The following is a 23,557-nucleotide window of genomic DNA, read 5'->3' on the forward strand; positions in this document are numbered from 1 at the left end:
GAGAGCCTCTGGGCAGGAGCTGTGGCCGTTGGGAGAATAATGCCACCACTGCTATGCCCAGCCTGTCTAGTCAAATCAATATCCCACCTTACTTGTGCCTACCCTCTGATCTCTTATGGTGCCTTTCAAAGACCAAACCCAACTGGAAGGTCGGAAATGGGCCCTGGGGGCAGATGAAGATTACTCAGCACACACACCATGGAGTACTTTACAAAGTTAGAAGCAATGGATTAGATGCACCCAGGGCCACATGGACAGATCTCAGAAATATAAGAATGGGTGAAACAAACAAGCAACAGAATGAGATATATAACCCGATAGCATTTGTGAACATTTAAAATGTATGCCTAGAAAAAATACAAAACATCAATACTCCCTGTACAAGAATACATGCAAATGAAAGACTCACAGAATATGAGCCTATGGCCAGGCGCGGTGGCTCATGCCTGTAATCCCAGCACTTTGGGAGGCCGAGGCAGGCGGATCACTTTGAGCCCAGGAATTTGAGACCATCCTCGCCAACATGGCAAAACCCTGTCTCTACAAAAAATACAAAAATTAGCTGGCATTGGTGGCATGTGCCTGTAGTCCCCAGCTACTTGGGAGGCTGAGGCCAGAGGATCACTTGAGCCTGGGACCAGGCAGAGAATGCAGGAGCCGTGATCATGCCACTGAACTCCAGCCTGGGCAACAGAGCAAGACCCTGCCTCAAAAACAAAAAAAGAACATGTGCCTATGATGGGGAGGGGCTGGAGACTGGGATAGGATATGTGGATAAAAGAGAATAATTACAAACAAGAGAGGGGACTTACATGGACTAGTGATGAGAAAGTGCCATGAACTAAGGCATATGATTAACTAACTCAAATGTCTGCACCTGAAGTTTAAAAACAGCGGGGAAAGAAAAGGAAGGGAGGAAGGAAGAGGGAAGATAGCCCATCAGCCCTGTCCAGCATGTCTTGGGGGAGAGGAGTCGGGGTGGGAGCCCCTCAGGGGCGCTCAGTCTCTGGTCTGGAGGGGCGCAATCCCAGATGGGGAAGGAGTTGCCTCAGGGAGCCTCTCAGAACTTCCTTTTCACTTTTATAAAAATGGGAGACACATCAAGAGATTGTACAAGGGCAAATGCCGTCCTCATTTCCCAAAATGATTCTAGAATTTTAAGCCACCAATCTTGACACCTTTGATTTTGGAATGAATTCAAGTCCAAAGACCCGAATGGAGCCCCGACTTTGTATCCAGCCGGGTATGAATCATCCAACAGATGGTGGGTGCACATTTAGAAACCAGCCCGGTGAGCCCTCAGAGACAGGCTCTTAAGACAGCCCTGCCAAGCTAAGCTGATGTTCTCTTCTGACATCAGAGAATTTGTGGGTTCTACTCTTTCTGGCTTCAGGGATTAGCTGTGGCTCCACAAATTCAAGTCATGGGGAGTGGGGAGGTGGCAACTGTCAGAACAGGAAAGCAGATGTTAGGTGCTAGCTCAGCCTGAGTCACATGTCCATGCTGGAGCAGAAGCCAGTGGGCACTGTGATTGACAGCACCCTCACCAGGACTCCAGGGAGGTGGGCGCACTTGCTGCAAAACAGGGGTGCTAATACCGGAAGAAGGCTGATGAGCACACAAAACCAATAACTATGACAGCCCTCTAGGACCCCCTTGGAAGTGGGGATGAGATGTAGGGGAGTGGAGGAAGAATTTCATCTTTTTTTTTTTTTGAGACAGGGTCTTGCTCTGTCTCCCAGGCTGGAGTGCAGTGGTGCAACCTCCCAGGCTCAATTGATCCACCCACCTCAGCCTCCTAAGTTGCTGGGACTACAGGTACTCACCACCGCAACCAGCTAATTTTTTTATTTTCGTAGAGACGGGGTTGCTTACGCTGTCTTGAACTCCTGGACTCAAGTGATCTGCCCACCTCGGCCTCCCAAAGTGCTGGGATTACAGGCGTGAGCCATAACGCCTGGCCCCTATTCTTACTTGTAACAAAACAGGCATTTTTGGTTATTTTAATCTACTATTGCCTTTTATACTGGATTTCTGTCACTCGCAATCAAAAGAATCCTGACTGTTCTACAAGCAATATTGGGGGGGAAATCATTTTTGCGTTTAATTTCAGTATCCATGTGCTTTGCCATAAATGTTTTTTAAGAATTTTAAACTATTTTGGCCAGGTGCGGTGGCTCACGCCTGTAATCCCAGCACTTTGGGAGGCCGAGGCAGGTGGATCATGAGGTCAGGAGATTGAGACCATCCTGGCTAACACGGTGAAACCCCGTCTCTACTAAAAATACAAAAAAACAGCTGGGTGTGGTGGCAGGCGCCTGTAGTCCCAGCTGCTGGGGAGGCTGAGGCAGGAGAATGGTGTGAACCTGCGAGGTGGAGCTTGCAGTGAGCTGAGATCACGCCACTGCACTCCAGCCTGGGTGACATAGCAAGACTCCGTCTCAAAAAAAAAAGAATTTTAAACTATTTTAAGGGTTTTTTTTTTTAATTTTGGTGGTTAATTCTTAATTATGACATGCATTTTAAAGATACGCTTTCAGTGGTTTATCATATTTTCTCTTTTCCACATAAAACTTTTGAATTATTTATTGGCAAATGTGACTTGTTTAAAGTGTTAATTTCATGCTTTTGCAGGTGTACATTTAGAAATGAGCACAGTGAGCCTGCAGAGACAGGCTCCTAAGACAGCCCTGCCAAGCTAAGCTGATGTTCTCTTCTGAGACCAGGGAATTTGTGGGCTCCACTCTTTCTGGCTTTGGGGAGACTGTCTGACTACAGAAATATTGGCCACCTGAAGAATTTAGGTCCTTGCCACTCGGACAAGCATGACCGGCCCCAGTTCCCACAAAGAAACATCTGTCTTGCTTCATGTCATGGACTTGCTTGTATAGTTTCATTTAAGTTTCGAGTACTTGTCTGAGCAAGTCTGTCTTTTCATGGATGGCTGAAAACGCTTTATGAAGACGTACACTTCACAAGAGTTAATAGCAGAAAGCACTGTGTCAAAACCCAAGACATAAATGTAATTAAAATCACATTGTATTTCCTGTTGGTTGCTGAAGTAGACATTAAGAAAGTCTTATCTTTAATAGTACATTTAAAATTCCCTGTCATAGAAAATTATCTTTAAATGATAGCTTAGGAAAGAAATACAAAAAGCTCTCATGCCATTTATTATTAATGTGATTTATGTTAAGTCTGTCAGTGGAATGCTGAAAATGTGCCAATAAATTAGTTCAAGAAATGATGCAAAATTAAATATTAATGAAGCACTCAAATAAGCACCAATTACACTGCAGTATAAGCTTGTAAATATTTCCATAAGTAATTTTCACTCCGTATTCAGGTAGCACTATGGAGCAAGAAAAGAACCATCATTAATTTATGCAGAAACCTTTTTTACTAATAAATTTTCCAAATCACAAATTTAATTTTAGCTTTCGATTTTTAAAAAGGCAATAAACTGTTAAAGTTTGTACTTGGATTCATGGATACTCTTTTTTTTTTTTTTTTTAAAGATGGGGTCTCACTATGTTGCCCAGGCTGGTCTTGAACTCCTGGGCTCAAGTAATCCTCCCACATTGGCCTCCCAAAGTGCTGAGATTACAAGCATGAGCCACTGTGTCTGGCCTTTTCTTTTCTTTTCTTTTCTTTTTTCTGACACAGGGTCTCACTCTGTCACCCAGGCTGGAGTGCAGTAGTACAATCATGGCTCACTGAAGCTTTGATCTCCTGGGCTCAAGTGATCCTTCCACCTCAGTCTCCCGAGTAGCGGGGACTACAGGCGTGCACCATTATGTCCAGCTGATTTTTTTAAATTTGTAATAGAGATGAGGTCTCACTATGTTGCCCAGGTTGGTCTTGAACTCCTGAGCTCAAGCAATCCTCCCTTGTCAGCCTCCCAAAGTGTTGGGATAACAGGCCTGAGTCACCATGCCCAGCCCATGGAGAGTCTTTATGTTGCAAGTGATAGAAAGCCCAATTCACATGGTTTAAACAAGGAGAATTTGCCTGCATGCTTTAGAGAAAAGTGCAAATAAAATGCCGCTTCAGGCAAGATTTTATCCAGCAGCAGAAATCCCAACTCACGTGGCTTAAACAAAGAGAACTTGTCTACATGCTTACCTGAAATGTATACTCGAAATGTGGCTTCAGGCAGGATTTCATCCTGCAGTTCAAAGGATGTCACCAAGAACCTGGTGTCTTTATGCCCTTCCTCTCTGTCTTCTGCTGGGTCAACGCCTTCCTCAGGTCAGTGGCTCCTAGAGTGCACTACCTCTCTCTCTCCCCTTCAAAACCAGACCACTCATTCTCCAGCTGTAGGGAAGATTGGCTGCTGATGGCTCACAGCTCTCGCAGCTGAGCCTCCAGGCATTGTTTCATGTTCATAAATGCCCAGGCTTTATTTATTCCCATCCAAAGACTATCCTCCGCCTAGCCCAAGCTTTATGTGATCTGCCAATGATTGGTCAGTGCAGAAGTACAAAAGCGTAGTCCTCCTGCCTAGATCTGAGACAACTCTGAAGGGCCACCTCAGGTCCAAAGCTCCTTTTAGCATCAGTTGAGGCTGTGCTGCAACTGCAACCCAGTTCCACTTTTCCACTTCTCCCTCTGCTCAACCTGCTTCATTTACTACCTTACAAGTATTGTTTCTGAGACCATGGCCCAGTAAACTTCCGGCGTGTAAATATCCATCACAAATCTGTTGGCAGGGAGGGACCCAGACACGAGGCAGCTGAGGCCAGGAGTAATTTTTAGGAAGCAGATTCTAAAATAGGTGTTTGGAGCTGGAAGGTGGAGCAATAATTGCCCCTGGCATTCTAGCGTGGTGTACTTGTTTAAACTTTCACTGGGGATGTGCAGGAATGATGGGAAACTGATGGAAGGGAGGCACTGGTGGAAGCAAATTCCCAGGCATTTGAGAGGTTTGAGTGAACTAGTAATATAAGGACTGAAATCAGATGGCTCTGGGGCTAGCAGTGCTTAAAGGAAGACATGAAAGTTTGAGAGTACTTAATCGTCAGTTTGAGACAAAGTGTGAAAGTCTCTTGGCAGCATATAGAGACTCTGTAGCTGGAGGGCAGAAAAAGCTAAGGATCAGCCCGAAGCTTCATTATGAGGGTAATGCAGCTTCAGAGAGATTGGATTCTCAATCAGAGCACGTCCGCTCTGTCAGGTCATACCCCAGTAGAGAAGGATCAGAACTCAGAGACTGGGATGGCACATCTGGGTCAATGCACTAAAAAAATCTTGAATCTCCAGATTCCACTGAACCCACTGGGCCTGCAGAAGCGGCCCCCTGCCCACTGTTAAGGGCTAAAACTCCCCTCATGCTTGAAGATAGTGCAGGGCCTCTGCTTTGCAAGATGATATGCACCTCCCTCCTGGCCACCAGACAAATAGCTATCAAGTCACAACAAAACCGGACAGGGATGCGCCAGACCTGCTGCTGAGGAAGGAATGAGACTGTACCGTGGAGGAGCTGCAGGAACTTGCCAACATGTGCTGGCAGGATTCAGGAGAGTAGAGATGGGACTGGATTCTGAGGATGAGGATCAAAACATAGAGCTTGATAGGAAAGAATATTGAATAGGAGTGTGCTCCTGTGATGCAGGATTTTACCCCCCGGCAAGGACCCCAGGAGAAGGTGCTAGAATGGCTCTTGGAAGCCTAGAAACAGCACTGGCCCAAACTAAGTTAAGGAGAAAAGTTCAAACAGCATGGCAGATGGCAGAAGGGATCAAATGGATCAAAGGAGAGGGTTTGCTCAACCGGATCAGTGTGTGTCGGGCCTGCAAATTCCCCAGCTGACTATGTTCCCTGGGAGAGCCCATAAAACACTCTTTTACCAAAGCAATAAAGAAGGTGCTGGTGGAGGAGGAGCAGCAGCATCGAGAAGTCTATCGTTGGCCATTCTCGGGGAGGCTGTGAGGGTGGGAGATGCTGTTACAGAGCGGGGTGGGGGGGTGGGGGGAGCTGATAGTAATGGGGATAAGAGGAGCCCAAAATAATCAAGGCCAAGTGGCAGTGTTACAGGAGAGGGGTCCCGATCCAGACCGCAAGAGAGGGTTCTTGGATCTCACGCAAGAAAGAATTCAGGGTGAGTCTGTACAGTAAAGTGAAAGCAAGTTTATTAAGAAAGTAGAGGAATAAAAGAATGGCTACTCCATAGACAGAGCAGCCCCGAGGGCGGCTGGTTGCCCATTCTTATGGTTATTTCTTGATGATATGCTAAACAGGCGGTGGATTATTCATGCCTCCCCTTTTTACACCGTATAGGGTAACTTCCTGACATTGCCACGGCATTTGTAAACTGTCATGGCGCTGATGGTAGTGTAGCAGTGAGGACGACCAGAGGTCACTTTCATCACCATCTTGGTTTTGGTGGGATTTAGCCGGCTTCTTTACTGAAAACTGTTTTATCAGCAAGGTCTTTATGATCTATATCGTGTGCCAACCTCCTATCTCATCCTGTACTTAGAATGCCTAACTGTCTGGGAATGCAGCCCAGTGGGTCTCATTTTACCCGGCCCCTATTCAAGATGGAGTTGCTCTGGTTTCAACGCCTCTGATAGCAGCACTTATCTGTCAGAAGGTGGGCACGATTCTCACACTGAGCAGCAAGGTCAGGGAGGCAGCCAGAGGTCCTGCTGCAGAGAACTAAGTAAATGGTGTTTTTTTCCTTTCTTTTTTAAGATATATTTTTAATAGTAAAGATGGGTTTTCACCGTGTTGCCCAGACTGGTCTTGAACTCCTGCACTCAAGTGATCTGCCCGCCTTGGCCTCCCAAAGTGTTGGGATTACAAGTATGAGCTACCATGCCAAGCCGGAAATGGTTAATAGAACATAATATTCCTAGTGGTAAGATAGATGAGCAGCCAAAAACAGCTTATTTTATTTTATTTTTTTAATTTATTTTGAGACAGAGTTTTGCTCTTGTTGCCCAGGCTGGAGTGCAGTGGTGCGATCTCAGCTCACCACAACCTCCACCTCCAGGGTTCAAGCGATTCTCCTGCCTCAGCCTCCCAAGTAGCTGGGATTACAGGCATGCACCACCAAGCCCAGCTAATTTTGTATTTTTAGTAGAGACGGGGGCTTCTCCTTGTTGGTCGGGCTGGTCTCAAACTCCTGACCTAAGATGATCCGCCTGCCTCAGCCTCCCAAAGTGTTGGGATTACAGGCATGAGCCACCGCGCCCGGCCCAAAAGCTTATTTTAAAACATCAACCACCCAACAAAAAGTCATGATTCCTTGTCCTGTTTCCAGCCTAAGTTAAGATCTAGAACGTCCTGAATGAAGAAAGACACTGCATCAGCTGGCATATGGACAGGATAAGGTTCCACCAGCCCTTCCACAGGGAGAACTTGAGTAATCATACACTGGGGAAAGAATGCAGATCTTTTGATAACTGTTGAACATAGAGTCCAAATTGACATTGATACCAAGGAAACTGAAGCATCATCACGGCACCTTATTAGGGTGGTGGAATATGGGGTCAAGTAATAAGTATAGTCCCAGCCATGACCAGCTTCACAGTATGTCCACTAGGTCCACAGACCCACCTGGTAGTCATTTTCCTGGTCTCTCTCTCTTTATTTTTTTATTTATTTATTTTTTTGAGACAGAATCTTGCTCCGTCACCCAGGCTGGAGTGCAGAGGTGCGATCTCAGTTTACTGCAACCTCTGCCTTCCAGGATCAAGCAATTCTCCTGCCTTAGCCACCAGAGTAACTGAGATTACAGGCAGGCGCCACCATGCCCGGCTAATTTTTGTATTTTTAGTAGAGATGGGGTTTCTCATGTTGCCCAGGCTGGTCTCAAACTCCTGGCCTTAAGTGATCCACCCGCCTCGGCCTCCCAAACTGCTGGGATATAGGTGTGAGCCACCGCGCCTGGCCCTGGTCTCTTAATATATAACTAGAATCAACATAACCAGTATTGCCAGAACTCTTCCAGTGGTTCCTTGGCCTGTGGGGTAAGAGCCATCATAGTGAGGCAGGTGAAATGGAAGCCTTTCAAATGGCCTCCCACCCCAGCCAATCGAAAACCATATCACATCCTGAGGGATGGCAGAGATTAATGCCACCCTTACAGATGTAAAATGTGGTCTCCATAATTTCCTCCATTTAATTCCTCAGTCTGGCCCCTACAAAAATCAGAGAGATCCTGCAGGATGACAGTAGACTACCACAAGCTCAGTCAGGTGGTGGCCTCAGTGGCTGCCACTGTGCTGGGTGTGATTTTGCCACAGCAGATTCACATTGACTCAGGTGCATGGCATGTAGCTACTGACCTGGCAAGCGCATTCTTTCTCAACTCTGTAAAGGAGGATCAGGAATTGTTTCGTACTGCCTGGGATGGTCAATAGCACAGTTGTCCCTTGATATTCACAGGGGATTGGTTCAGGACCCCCACCCCTCCACATACCAAAATCTGAGGATGCTCAAGTCCCTTATATATAATGGCATAGTATTTGTATGCAACCTACATATATATTCCCATATACTTTAGATCATCTCTAGATTACTTATAATACCTAATACAATGTAAATGCTACTTAAGTATTTTTCTTTTTCTTTTTCTTTTTTTGAGACAGAGTCTCGCTCTGTTGCGCAGGTTGGAGTGCAATGGTGTGATCTCAGCTCACTGCAACATCCACCTCCTGGGTTCGAGCAATTCTCCTGCCTCAGCCTCCCGAGCAGCTGGGACTACAGGCCTGTGCCACCACACCCACCATGCCCAGCTAATTTTTGTATTTTTAGTAGAGATGGGATTTTGCCAATTTGGCCAGGCTGGTCTCAAACTCCTGACCTCAGGTGACCCACTTGCTTCGGCCTTCCAAAGTGCTGGGGTTATAGGTGTGAGCCACCGCACCCGACCTGTAAGTAGTTTTTAGTTTTTATATTGTATTTTTTATTTATATTATTTTTTATTGTTGTATTGTGTTTTTTTTACTGTTTTTTTTTTCTAATATTTTTAATCCATGGTTGCGGAACCCATCGATATGGAGGCCAACTGTACACATTTACAGTCTTGACCTTAGGCATGCGAACTCTCCCACTGTCTGTTATAATATAGTCAAAAGAGACCAGCATCTTCTGGGCTTTCTGCCCAACATTACAAGTGCACAACTGCACTGATTACATCACGTTAATCCAATCAAATGGGTAAAAAATGACAAACACGTTAAAGCCCTGGTTAAAACGTGCTCTGGCAGGTGGGAGATAAACCCTACAAAGATTCAGGAAACCATCACATCAGTGAAGTTCTCTTAGGAGTCCAGTGGAGATATTCCCTAGGAAGTAAAGAGGAAATTATTTTATCTTTCTTTTTTTTTTTTTTTGAGATGGAGTCTCGCCCCAGGCTGGAGTGCAGTGGTGTGATCTCAGCTCACTGCAAGCTCCGCCTCCCAGGTTCAGGCCATTCTCCTGCCTCAGCCTCCCGAGTAGCTGGGATAACAGGCACCTGCCACCACGCCCAGCTAATTTTTTGTATTTTTAGTAGAGACAGGGTTTCAGCATGTTAGCCAGGATGGTCTCAATCTCCTGACCTCGTGATCCACCCGCCTCGGCCTCCCAAATAAATTATTTCATCTTATAGCTCCCATTATTAAGAAGGAAGCTCAAGGCTTGTTAGGCCTCTTCAGGTGCTGGTGGCACTTGGAATCCTGTTCCGATCTAATTACTGAGTGAAATGGAAGACTACCATCTTTGAGCAGGGCTTGAGGAGGAAAATGTTTCGTAGCAAGTCCAGTCTGTAATATGAAGGAGCACAGGGAACTTCACCCCAAAATATGGCTCCCTGGTATGATGAGTATTTAAATTAAAGGCAGTTAGAGATCAATAGATGCTAGAAGACACTTTTGCCTTGTGTACATAAAGACCAGACAGACCCACCTAGGAGAACAATTATTTTCCTTCCCCTCCCCCCTATTTCTTAATCCTTTGAGAACTTCACTGATGTCATGGTTTCCTGAATCTTTGTAGGGTTTATCTCCCACCCTCCAGAGCACGTTTTAACCAGGGCTTTAACGTGTTTGCCATTTTTTACTCGTTTGATTGGATTATCATGATGTAATCAATATAGTAGTGGACTTGTAATGTTGTGCAGAATGCCCAGAAGATGCTAGTCTCTTTTCTTAATCCTCTATTTCAAGCTTGTCCAACCCATGGCCCCCAGGCAGCATGCAGCCTAGGACAGCTTTGAATGTGGCCCAACACAAATTCTTAAACTTTCTTAAAACATTATGAGATCTTGGCCGGACGCGCTGGCTCACACCTGTAATCCCAGCACTTTGGGAGGCCCGGGGGGCAGATCACCTGAGGTCAGGAGTCCAAGACCAGCCTGGCCAACATGGGAAACCATGTCTCTACTAAAAATACAAAAATTAGACTGGCGTGGTGGCAAGAGCCTGTAATCCCAGCTACTCGGGAGGCTAAGGCAGCAGAATTGCTTGAACTCGGGAGACGGAGTTTGCGGTGAGCCAAGATCATGCCGCAGCACTCTAGCCTGGGCAACAGAGCAAGACTCTGTCTCAGAAAAAAAAAAAAAAAAAATTACGAGATCTTTTTGCAATTTTTTTTTAGCTCATCAGCTACCGTTAGTGTTAGTGTATTTTATGTGTGACCCAAGATAATTCTTCTTCCAATGTGGCCCAAGGAAGCCAAAAGATTGGACACCCTGCCCTATTTATTTCAAAACACAGGCTGAAGTTCCCTTATCTGCCTAAAGTCTGGATCTACCAAAGAAGAAAAAAATTACCTCCAGTCCCTTCTCTCAGTTTGTATTAACTGAACCCATATCACAGGAAGTAAGACTAAAGCCTGTTAACAAACTGGGACAGACTTTTGTCACAAATCATTGTCTCCTCTGCGGGCCCAACGGACTTTGCCCCAGACCATTGTATATTCTTCAACCCCATTGAATTCCCCTAAAAATCATTTACCATCCCCCTAAAATCACCCACACTTCCCCATCCCCCCTTTCCCTAAGAAGTAGGGTATACAAGCATCTGTACCCCATTAGGATATGGGGCACGGTAGTAATGCATTTGTAAAGGCTTTTCTCTTATTAATCTGCCTTACTGTGGGTTGATTTTTCAGTGAATCTTCGAGGGTGAGGGGGAAATTTTCCCTTTGTCCCTACAAGTGCAAGCAGCTCTGCCATTTGGACCCTATGACTCAAAGTACTCTATGGTACTACAGATATCTGTGGGAGGAAAAGATTCTGTGTGAAGTTTACAGAAAGCACCAGTGGGAGAATCACAACTTATATCCCTAGGGTTCTGGAGCAAGGCTGAACTATCCACAGTGGAGAACTCCACGTCAGTTGAAAACGAGCTCCCAGGATGCTTCTGGGTCTTGGAAACACAGCATCTGTATTAGTCAGGGTTCTCCAGAGAAACAGAACTGATAGGCTATATAGAGACATAGAAGAGGAGACTTCTATGGGAATTGGCTCATGCAATTAGGGAGGCTGAGAAGTCTGCAATACTGTCTGCAAGCTGGAGAATTAGGAGAGCCAGTGGTATAACTGGCTTGAAAGTTACACCATTGGCTACCCTGCTTCTCAGGCCTTCAAACACAGTCAGAGTTACAATAGTGCAACTTCCAGTCCAAGGCCAAAGAACTGAAAACCAGGGAGGCTGCTGGTATCAGTCCTGGAGTGCAAAGGCCCAAGAACCAGGATCTTCAGTGTCCAAGGGCAAGGGAAGATGGATGTTCTAGCTCAAGAAAAGGGAGTTTGGGTGTGGTGGCTTGTGCCGGCAATCCCAGCATGTCCAGGTGGGAGGACTGCTTGAGGCCAGAAGCTGGAGACCAGTGTGAGCAACATAGTAAGACCTGTCTTAAAAAACAAAAACAAAAACAAAAAACATGTCCGGGTGTGGTTGTGCAAACCTGTAATCCCAGCACTTTGGGAGGCCGAGACCAGTGGATTGCCTGAGCTCGGGAGTTTAAGACCAGTCTGGGCAACATGGTGAGGCCTCCTCTCTACCAAAAAATACAAAAAATCAGCAGGGTATGGTGGTGCAAGCCTGTGGTCTCAGCTACTTGGGAGTCTCAGGTGGGAGAATTGCTTGAGCCTGGGAGGTGGAGGTTGCAGTGAGTTGAGATCACGCCACTGCACTCCAACTTGGGTGACAGAGTGAGACCCTGTCTCAAAAAAATATATATTATGATATATAATTTAATATATAAATGTGTAATATGTATTATTACACGGTTTCAGTACTACCTCCAGGACTGGACACAAACAGGACCAGCAGGCTCAAGTGAGCTGCATGAGCAGATGACCACGCCCCTCTGCCATCCACCACTGTTGAATCCCTGCCTCCTCCTTCTATCACATCTATAGCCACCTTGGGGTAGAGGGTCAGGGGCCTAGAACCAGCTGATGCAGGACAAAAACCAACCAGGTTTGCTTCCTGGATGAGTTGGCTGGGAAGAGGGGGTGAAAGCCACAAATGGACACTGAAAGCGGGGGTGAAAGCCCTTGGACACTGAAGATCCTGGTTCTTGGGCCTTTGCACTCCAGGACTGATACCAGCAGCCTCCCTGGTTTTCAGTTCTTTGGCCTTGGACTGGAAGTTACATGTTGTAACTCTGACTGTGTTTGAAGGCCTGAGAAGCAGGGTAGCCAATGGTGTAATTTTCAAGACAGTTATACCACTGGCTCTGCTGCTCTGTGGCTCTACTCAGGGCTGGCCCTGGAAGCACAGGGGCAGAGCTTCATGTGGTATGTGTGGTTGTCCACTTTGTGTGCACAGAGAATGGCCAGCAGAGGGAATGGCCGTGGACTCAGGGGTAGTGGCAAGTGGCTTGGCTGGTTGCTCAGGGACCTAGAAGGAGACACATCAGATTAGGGAAAAGCAAGTCTGGGGAAAGACACGTGGATGGGCCCATGGGGGTGGGCACAGAGTGTGAAGATTTGTATCACATGTTAATGTGATCAATGAAGACCACCCAGGGGCTGGAGTGAAGCCAATCCCAGCCAGGCCAGAGAGAAATAAAGAAACAGTTTTGACAGAAGGGATAAAGTGTTCTTGGAGGTGGAAACAGCAGATGTCCATTACAATGACAAATTCTTTTTTTTTTTTTTTTTTTTTTTAAAGTAGTCTTTTTTTTTTTTTTTTTTTTCTTTTTTATTGATCATTCTTGGGTGTTTCTCGCAGAGGGGGATTTGGCAGGGTCACAGGACAATAGTGGAGGGAAGGTCAGCAGATAAACAAGTGAACAAAGTTCTCTGGTTTTCCTAGGCAGAGGACCCTGCGGCCTTCCGCAGTGTTTGTGTCCCTGGGTACTTGAGATTAAGGAGTGGTGATGACTCTTAACGAACATGCTGCCTTCAAGCATCTGTTTAACAAAGCACATCTTGCACCGCCCTTAATCCATTCAACCCTGAGTGGATACAGCACATGTTTCAGAGAGCACAGGGTTGGGGGTAAGGTCACAGATCAACAGGATCCCAAGGCAGAAGAATTTTTCTTAGTACAGAACAAAATGAAAAGTCTCCCATGTCTACCTCTTTCTACACAGACACAGCAACCATCCGATTTCTCAATCTTTTCCCCACCTTTCCCCCCTTTCTATTCCACAAAACCGCCATTGTCTTCATGGCCCGTTCTCAATGAGCTGTTGAGTACACCTCCCAGATGGGGTGGTGGCCGGGCAGAGGAGCTCCTCACTTCCCAGTAGGGGCGGCCGGGCAGAAGCGCCCCTCACCTCCCGGACGGGGCGGCTGGCCGGGCGGGGGGCTGACCCCCCACCTCCCTCCCGGACAGGGCGGCTGGCCGGGCAGAGGGGCTCCTCACTTCCCAGTAGGGGCGGCCGGGCAGAGGCGCCCCTCACCTCCCGGACAGGGCGGCTGGCCGGGCGGGGGGCTGATCCCCCCACCTCCCTCCCGGACGGGGCGGCTGGCCGGGCGGGGGGCTGACCCCCCACCTCCCTCCCGGACGGGGCGGCTGGCCGGACGGGGGGCTGACCCCCCCACCTCCCTCCCGGACGGGGCGGCTGGCCGGGCGGGGGGCTGACCCCCCACCTCCCTCCCGGACGGGGCGGCTGGCCGGGCGGGGGGCTGACCCCCCCACCTCCCTCCCGGACGGGGCGGCTGGCCGGGCGGGGGGCTGACCCCCCCACCTCCCTCCCGGACGGGGCGGCTGGCCAGGCAGAGGGGCTCCTCACTTCCCAGAAGGGGCGGCCGGGCAGAGGCGCCCCTCACCTCCCGGATGGGGCGGCTGGCCAGGCGGGGGGCTAACCCCCCCACCTCCCTCCCGGACGGGGCGGCTGGCCGGGCTGGGGGCTGACCCCCCCCACCTCCCTCCCAGACAGAGCGGCTGGCCGGGCAGAGGGGCTCCTCACTTCCCAGTAGGGGCGGCCGGGCAGAGGCGCCCCCACCACCTCCTGGACAGGGCGGCTGGCCGGGCAGGGGGCTGATCCCCCCACCTCCCTCCCGGACGGGGCGGCTGGCCAGGCGGGGGGCTGATCCCCCCACCTCCCTCCCGGACGGGGCGGCTGGCCGGGCGGGGGGCTGACCCCCCCACCTCCCTCCCGGATGGGGCGGCTGGCCGGGAGGGGGGCTGACCCCCCCACCTCCCTCCCGGACGGGGCGGCTGGCCGGGCAGAGGGGCTCCTCACTTCCCAGTAGGGGCGGCCGGGCAGAGGCGCCCCTCGCCTCCCGGACGGGGCGGCTGGCCAGGCGGGGGGCTGACCCCCCCACCTCCCTCCCGGACGAGGCGGCTGGCCGGGCAGAGGGGCTCCTCACTTCCCGGTAGGGGCAGCCGGGCAGAGGTGCCCCTCACCTCCCGGACGGGGCGGCTGGCCAGGCGGGGGGCTGACCCCCCCACCTCCCTCCCAGATGAGGAGGGAGGACGCTCCTCACTTCTCAGACGGGGTGGCTGCCGGGCGGAGGGGCTCCTCACTTCTCAGACGGGGCGGTTGCCAGGCAGAGGGTCTCCTCACTTCTCAGACAGGGCGGCCGGGCAGAGACACTCCTCACATCCCGGACGGGGCGGCAGGGCAGAGGTGCTCCCCACATCTCAGATGATGGGCGGCCGGGCAGAGACGCTCCTCACTTCCCAGATGTGATGGCGGCCGGGAAGAGGCGCTCCTCACTTCCTAGATGGGATGGCGGCCGGGCAGAGACGCTCCTCACTTTCCAGACTGGGCAGCCAGGCAGAGGGGCTCCTCACATCCCAGACGATGGGCAGTCAGGCGGAGACGCTCCTCACTTCCCAGACGGGGTGGCTGCCAGGCAGAGGCTGCAATCTCGGCACTTAGGGAGGCCAAGGCAGGCGGCTGGGAGGTGGTTGTAGCGAGCCGAGATCACGCCACTGCACTCCAGCCTGGGCGCCATTGAGCACTGAGTTAACGAGACTCCGTCTGCAATCCCGGCACCTCGGGAGGCCGAGGCTGGCGGATCACTCGCGGTTAGGAGCTGGAGACCAGCCCAGCTGACACATCGAAACCCCGTCTCCACCAAAAAAATTCGAAAACCAGTCAGGCGTGGCGGTGCACGCCTGCAATCGCAGGCACTCGGCAGGCTGAGGCAGGAGAATCGGGCAGGGAGGTTGCAGTGAGCTGAGATGGCAGCAGTACCGTCCAGCTTCGGCTCGGCATCAGAGGGAGACCGTGGAAAGAGGGGAGAGGGGAGAGGGGAGAGGGGAGACGGGGGAGGGGGGAGGGGAGAGGGGAGAGGGGAGAGGGGAGAGGGGAGAGGGGAGAGGGGAGAGGGAGCTCTATCTACCACACAGTCCTTCTCTGAATATGAGTCGGACAAATTCTTTTTTGGAACAAGTAGCCAAGAAAAATTTCCCTAGATCCTTACTTCTAGATAGAGTCGATTGGTCCAGTCTCTCACCAAAAAGGTAATTAACCGGCCTCTGTGTGAATACTTTCAAATCAGGATCCTTACTACCTGTAGAGGCAACGTGTGTCCCTCGAGGACATTCGCCATTGAGGCAGGCTGGGGTTTTCTCTCCTACCCTCCAGGGAGGTGCCGTTACCCTCCCCCATCTTAGGCTCACACCAAGCTAGGATATGGAAGAAGGTATTCTTTTTTTTTTTTTTTTTTTTTTTGAGACAGAGTCTCCCTCTGTCACCCAGGCTGGACTGCAGTGGAGCAATCTCAGCTCACTGCAACCTCCGCCTCTCAGGTTCAAGCGATTCTCCTACCTCAGCCTACCAAGTAGCTGGGACTACAGGCACACCACCACACCCGGCTAATTTTTGTATTTTTAGTAGAAACAAGGTTTCACTATGTTGACCATGCTCTCGAACTCCTGGGCTCAGGAGATCCGCCCACCTTGGTCTCCCAAAGTGCTGAGATTACAGGCATGAGCCACTGCACCTGGCTGAAAGAGGGTATTCTGATAAGATGAAGAAAAGTGACAGATGCTTTGTTCGCAGAGCAATCTAGTGAAGTTATGCTGCAGGAAATGATACATTTTACTAAGAGAATGAATGGTTTGGTAAATGTTTCACTCATGGGTGGGGGGGGGGGGGGGACTAAAACCATCTCCCTAACACACAAACCACCTCCACTTCCACTGAAAGAAAAACCAGAAAGAATCGTTTGGTGAGAGCCTGGAACAGGGATGCAAATGGAAAAAAGGCCACGGGGACTGGGGTAGGAGTTGGGCACGGGGTGTATGGGGGAGAGGAGAGAACAACGAGAAACCAGAGAGGGGGATTTGCTGAGCTGGTCTCTATACCATGCTTGAGGCTCTGACTGCAGTTGATTGTCTAATGACGAGGCTTCCTCTTCCTGCCCTTGTATTATTTATTTATTTATTTATTTGAGATAGCGTCTCGCTCTGTCACCCAGGCTGGAGTACAGTGGTGCGATCTGGGCTCACTGCAACCTCTATCTCCTGGATTCAAGTGATTCTCCTGCCTCAGTCTTTGGAGTAGCTGGGACTACAGGCGTTCGCCACCACAGCTGGATAATTTTTGTACTTTAAGTAGACAAGGGTTTCACCATGTTGTCCAGGCTGGTCTGGAACTCCTGACCTCAAGTGATCCACCCACCTCAGCCTCCCAAAGTTCTGGGATTACAGATGTAAGCCACCGCGCCAGGCCCGCCCTTTTAAATGGTAAGGGTTATACTTACCTGAGGCTTAAATCGGTACTAATTACTTCTTTTTTCTTTTTTATTTTTTCTTGTTAGATTAAGAGATGCTTTATTTGAATGGGAAAGGAATAGAATAAGAAGACACTTTTATTATCACCATGACCATATAGAAGGAAGACATATTTTTAAATAATATGAGGGGAGCCAGTTAAGAAGCAACCTTTCTTCTAGCAGATTTACTATTACCCCCCTCCCCCAAATTGTCTTCCCACATTAGGCCCAAAATTCTACTTAGAATGACTGGCTTTACATTCCATTTAGTCCTGAGGTAATGTCTCCAAAAGTATACTGAATTTTGAATTTAGAGAAAATGATAACAGACATGGATGTCTTCATTTTTATTCATTTTTTAGAGATGGAGTTTCATTCTGTTGCCCCGGCTAGAGTGCAGTGGCACGAATGCAGCCCACTCTGCCTCAAACTCCTGGGCTCTAATTACTTCTGAGTATGATCCAGATGTCTCTTGGTGGAGCCACATTAAGAGGCAGGCCACGGATGTTGCAGTGAGCCGAGATCGCGCCACTGCACTCCGGCTTGGGCGACAGAGCAAGACTCCGTCTCTAAAAAAAGAAAGGCAGGGCAGTGTGGCAGCTGCCTGGGGCGAGCCTTTGGGATTCATCAGAAAGGTGCTGCCAGTGACCTCAGGTTTCCACCTGGACTTCCTCACATAAGGGGTGAGATGTAAACGATCCCTATCCCACCAGAGTGGGCGATGCCCTCGAGTGGAAATTTTAAAATACCGTTCACTGGCCCCAAAGGGTTTCTGTGGAGTGTTTTCACAGAAAACGCATACATCTCAAAGTGCGGCCATGGGCTTGGCAGCAACTTCAACGCAGCCGGCGACTCTGATGTGCTTCCCTGAAGTCAGCAGCTGCAGTCAGCTGAAATTACAAAAGCAAATCACACCAGGGGATGCTGCTCACACCAGAAGGAGAGATTTATTTTGTTGCCTAATATTTAAACAGTTTAAAATCCTCACAATAAACTGTCTAGTTCAGAAAAGAGGATGTAACAAATGCATGCAATAAATCCCTCATTTTTAATGAAAGGGAATATATTTAGTTTTTATTAACAGAACATCTGTTTCTCTCCATCTCCACTTAATAAGTATTTAAAGAATGTTGGTTTGAAGGGGCACCCGCATCTCCCAGTCCTCCAGCCCTGGCCTTAATAGCCTGTGAGTGCAAACGAGGCCATGTTATCATTGATGCCCAACCACAAAGTGCTTTGCAGCACCCCAGGCGCACAGCCGCGCCCTCCCCAGCATCTCTGCACTGGCCTCCTTGTGCCCAGCAAGCCTCCCTGTCCGAGCCTCCTCCACAGCCAGCCACTTCCCACGTGCTCCCTCATAAGGGGCCCAGCACTGCTGTGGATTCTGGAACCATGCAGCACTCGAGGCCTCTGCTGATGCCGTGGGCCAGCTGGTCCATGCTGGGGGCACCCAGAGCCCCTGGGCCGTGAAACAACTTTCTGTAGAGATCTGGAGGTAGAGGAACAGAGGGACAAGGGCCCTGGGCAGCTCCATACCACCCACTGTCACTTGGACTTTGAGGGGCAGAGAGGTGTCCAGAGTGTCCCCACATCCTTCAGCTTCTGGCCTGACACCTGTCTTCATGAGGATCCTCAACCTGTTTCCCAGGCTGGGCCAGGAGATAGCCCCTCCATTCCCTCCCTTCTCCTCTCCCACTTCCTCTCTCTCCTTCCTGGATTTTCCTCTTTGCTGGTGTGTGCATGCACACACACACACTGCAGGCATGCCACCACACCCAGCTAATTTTTGTATTTTTAGTAGAGACGGGGTTTCACCATGTTGACCAGGCTGGTCTCGAACTCCTGGGCTTAAGTGATCCACCCGCCTTGGCCTCCCAAGCCCATGAGCTCAGAGGTTTTTTGCCCACTTAATTCACTATTATATCCTTAATGCCCATAACAGTGCCTAGCACATAATAGATGCTCAGTAAGTTTTGTAGACCAATTGAACAAAAAGTGAATAAAAGAAATGCTCATGATTCCTCCTTCCACATAAGAGCCCAAGCCCCTCTATGTATCATTTCAGATAAACAGAACCCATGGGGTCCCCAGTCCATCAGCTCTACAGGTTGGGCTCAGCTAGGAAACCTGCTATAGGGGATACTGCTGTTATCAGCATGCCCTGGCCTCACCAGCTGGGGTCTGCCCAATGGGCACAAGTCTGAGGGCTCCAATTCCCATTCCACTCAACTCCAGGAAGCCCAGCCTTCCGCAGTACTCCTGGGACCCACTGGGCCCTACTGACCTGTTCCCTTGGGTCATCCTTGTGCCCTGTGCCTCTGCCTCTACTGCCCACTTGGCTCTCTCCTCCTACTGCCCCCTCTGTCGCAACCTATCCCAGCCTCCTACAGCCCCACCCTCTTCCTGCCTGGCACTGGCTCAGACCCTTCCACAATAGGAGGAGACAAGGTTCTAACTACTAAGGACTGCTGTAAGTTTGAGGCTAGAGGAAGAAAACAGAAGATAGAAAAACGCATGCGACAGCTTCTCAATGAACCTGAGCTCATCCTCCAGGACTGCTGACATCTCCTTGAACACCCCAGCCAGCTGTTACGGGCAGGGCAGCCGCCCTCAAGTATAGGATTTCTCCTTTGCCATCACTCTTCCCTCAGGTCCTACTGCTCCCCCTCAGCCCCTCCGTCTGCAGCCCCTTGAGCCTTCCTTCTCTTCCAAGAATGCACCGGACTCACTGCGCCACAGGGCCTGTGCTTGTCCTGGGATGCACACCCCCAGAACCTGTCCTGGTCATGGCTTTCTGTCCTCCTGTTGCCACAGGGGGCCTTCTCTGAGCACACCATCTACAATAGCCACTGAGCCCTTCTCTATCGCTTCAGCCTCTTTATGATCCTCACAGCGTCTGCCGCTATCTGCGTCTCTCTGACTCATTCATTTCTGCTTATGTCCTTCTCTCTTTGGTAGACTGTTCTGTCCTATATCCCAGTGCTTAGAATAGTGCTTGGCCCAGGCACAGTGGCTCAGGCATATAATCCCAGCATTTTGGGAGACTAGGATGGAAGGATCTCTTAAGGGCGGGAGTTCAAGGCCAGCGTGGTCAAAATAGTGAAACTCCGTCTCCACAAAGAAATGTTTTAATTAGCTGGGCCAGTGGCATGTACCTGTAGTCCTGGCTACACAAGAGTTGAGGTAGTATCGCTTGAGCCCAGGAGTTCAAGACTGCAGTGAGCTATAATTCTTGCACTGTATTCCAGCCTGGGTGACAGAGAGAGACCTTGTCTCAAAAAAATTAATTGTTTTAAAAGAATAGTAACTGTCACATAGTAGGTGCTCAGTTCAAATCCACTGGGTGATGAAAGCTGAATATCCTCTCTACTTGGAGTCCTGAGCGAACAACAACCCAGTCCTGAGAGAGGAGAGGCTTTCCCTCCTCCTAGCTTTAGGTTCACCTCCCAGTTTCTGATATTTCATGATGGGACCTAGCTCTTCCCAGAATGCCTGGTGGTGGAACTGCTGCCCCTCCTCAAGGGTCAACAGGGATGTGGCCCTGAGCCCCAGTCAACCTGGACAGAACTCCCCAACATCAAGACGCTTCATGGCGATGGTCATCCAGGGTTGAAGACCACTCTGTGGAAGGCATCAGCTGTCCAGTCAAAGTTAATCCCTGGCCAATCCAGGCCAGTTTCTTTTCAGTGAGTCAAAGTGAAAACTGAGTCAGGCCTATGTGGGCTTCCTCAGAGCCCCAGCAATTCTGAGAAGCAAATAATTAGTATGGAGTTCTGGTTCTGCACAGCATGACCCCTTACCATGGGGGAACAGACCACTTACTTCGTCACAGGATGACACTGGATGGTCAATGACTCAAGGGTACTCTCCAGGAAGGATGGGGGGATCTTGCTTCTCGTCCATGTAACTCATTCCCCTCCTGGTGCTTTGCCCAGAATATGAATCAGCCTTGGCACAAGGTGAATTCAAGAGTCCACTGCAGTTGCTTACACTTATTTATTTATTTTTTTTTTCAGAGACAGGCTGTCACTCTGTCACCCAGGCTGGAGTGCAGTGGTATGGTCATAGCTCACTGCAGCCTCAAACTCCTGGGTTGAAGCGATCCTTCTGCCCCAGCCTCCTGAGTAGCTGGAACTGTAGGTACGCACACCACGCCCAGCTAATTTTGTTTTTTTTTTGGTAGAGACAAGGTCTTGCTATGTTACCCAGACTGGTCTCGAACTCTTGGCTTCAAGCAATCTTCCCACCTTTGCCTCCCAAAGTGTTGGGATTATAGGCATGAGCAACTGCGCTGGGCCTGCTTCCACTTTTCAAAAGGCAATGTTTCCAGATCTAGCCCTCCAGGTTTCCAAAGCCCCCTGGGCCCTGGGCATTCTGTTCTCAGAGTGCTTTCTCCTGCATTATCTCCTCTGATGCACAAACACCGGGGAGGCTTGATTAACTGGGAATGGCTTTAGTTGTTTTAGCCTCTCTATGATAATTTTTAAAATGTTAGAAGCACAGCAGATGACTCTTGAAGTGTTTCACAGTCAGAAATCAAAGCGGGGGGAACCTTTTAAAATCAGGACAGACCAAGAGTGGAACACGTGCCTCACGTATGGGTAAGTGCGCTGATGGGGAAGTAGGGGGCACATGCACTGGGAATCGGGCACGTGTGGTCAGCCCTGCCTGGAGGAGCGAAGGGACCTTGAGCTGCACTCAAATGAGATTGTGCATGCCTGGTAACAGCTGATGAGTGGTTCAGAGGTTGTCCAGGCCTCTGCTCTGCCACCTGATACTATTTTCATGCAGAAGCTTCTGTCTTCAGAGCCTTTGACCTCAGAATATTGTATCACAGTAACCAGGAAAAAAGCCAAAAAGTGTGGAATGTAGAACGTTAAGAATAGGAAGCTCCAACGTGGCCAACGTGGCAAAGCCCCATCTCTACAAAAAATACAAAAATTAGCCAGGCGGGGTGGCACACGCCTGTAACTCCAGCTACTTGGGAGGCTGAGGTGGGAGGATCGTTTGAGCCCAGGAGGTGGAGGTTGCAGTGAACTGAGATCATGCCACTGCACTCCAGCCTGAGCGATGGAGCGAGACCTTGCCTCAAAAAAAAAAAAAAAAGTAATTACGTTTTCTCCTTTTCAAAGTTTCAAGTAGACATGATAATTGTGAATATGTAACACTTGGCTGGGAGCACCCGGCAGACAGGTGGCACAGACATGGCTCTCTGGATATTGTCCTTGGTCTCCCCTGATTCCTATCCCAACAAAATACCCCTGAAATGGCCATCCGAAAACGGGGAAGACTTGCAACAGAACTGAAAACTAGCCATCCACACCAAGGAAACTGGAGGAACTTCAGCCTGACTGTGACTATGGGGCCAAATGGAAGGCATCATTGAGAGAAAACAAGCCGTCACCCTGTGTGTTCAGGTCAAAGCAGGAAGGCTGGGCACGGTGGCTCACGCCTGTAATCCCAGCACTTTGCGAGGCCATGGCGGGTGGATCACCTGAGGTCAGGATATCGAGACCAGCCTGGCCAATATGGTGAAACTCCGTCTCTACAAAAATACAAAAATTAGCCAGGTATGATGGCGGGTGCCTGTAATCCCAGCTATTCAAGAGGCTGAGGCAGGAGAATTGCTCGAACCTGGGAGGTGGAGGTTGCAATGAGCTGAGATTGCGCCATTGTACTCCAGCCTGGGCAATAGAGCAAGACTCTGTCTCAAAACAGACAAACAAAAAAACAGGAGATGCCAGCTACCCCAGGGAGTCCCCCGCACTCAAGGGCAAGGACTAGAGGCCAGGGTGGCTGGAGGGATGATGAGGCAAGGGCGCCCCCAAGCTTCCTTCCACTCCGTATCCCCGCAGTTTTCAGACCGCCCCAAGTGCACTGTGGGTGCGCTTTTCCAGGCAAAGTAAAGCTCACAGGATCTGGGGAAAGATTCTGCAGCTTGAAAGATAAACATCCCTGAAGGTTTGGAGGAAGCTGCCTCTCTGTGGGGGAGCGAATTTACTACAGCACAAGTTTAAAAAAAATCTGAATATTTAATTCAAATTCTCAATAAGATTCCATGGGGTGCTGGAAAAGATCTAGAAACTAGAAAAGATCCTAATAAAGAGGGAGACATCTGAGAGCAGGAAGTGTAGCAAGGAGACAGAAACCACAATAGCTCTGGTGGGAAACCATGATGGAGGCTGTAAATAGCAGACAAGACACGGAGAAAATAAAATTAACATGACGAAGGGCAAAATGATAAAAAGACGAAAAGAAAGAGGCAGGCAGTCAGACACGGGGGATATAACCTGGGAATAATCGGAATTCTGGAGAGAACAAAACAGACATAGGGAAAGCAGTATTCAAAGAAATGGGAGGGGAAAATTTTCCTGCTGTAAAGAAAGAACTCAGCTGGAAACTGAGAGCATGTTCTGACTTCCCAGCAAAGTTAATGAA

The sequence above is a fragment of the Pan paniscus genome, chromosome 19, assembly GCF_029289425.2.
Source record: "Pan paniscus chromosome 19, NHGRI_mPanPan1-v2.0_pri, whole genome shotgun sequence".
Classification (NCBI taxonomy): domain Eukaryota; kingdom Metazoa; phylum Chordata; class Mammalia; order Primates; family Hominidae; genus Pan; species Pan paniscus.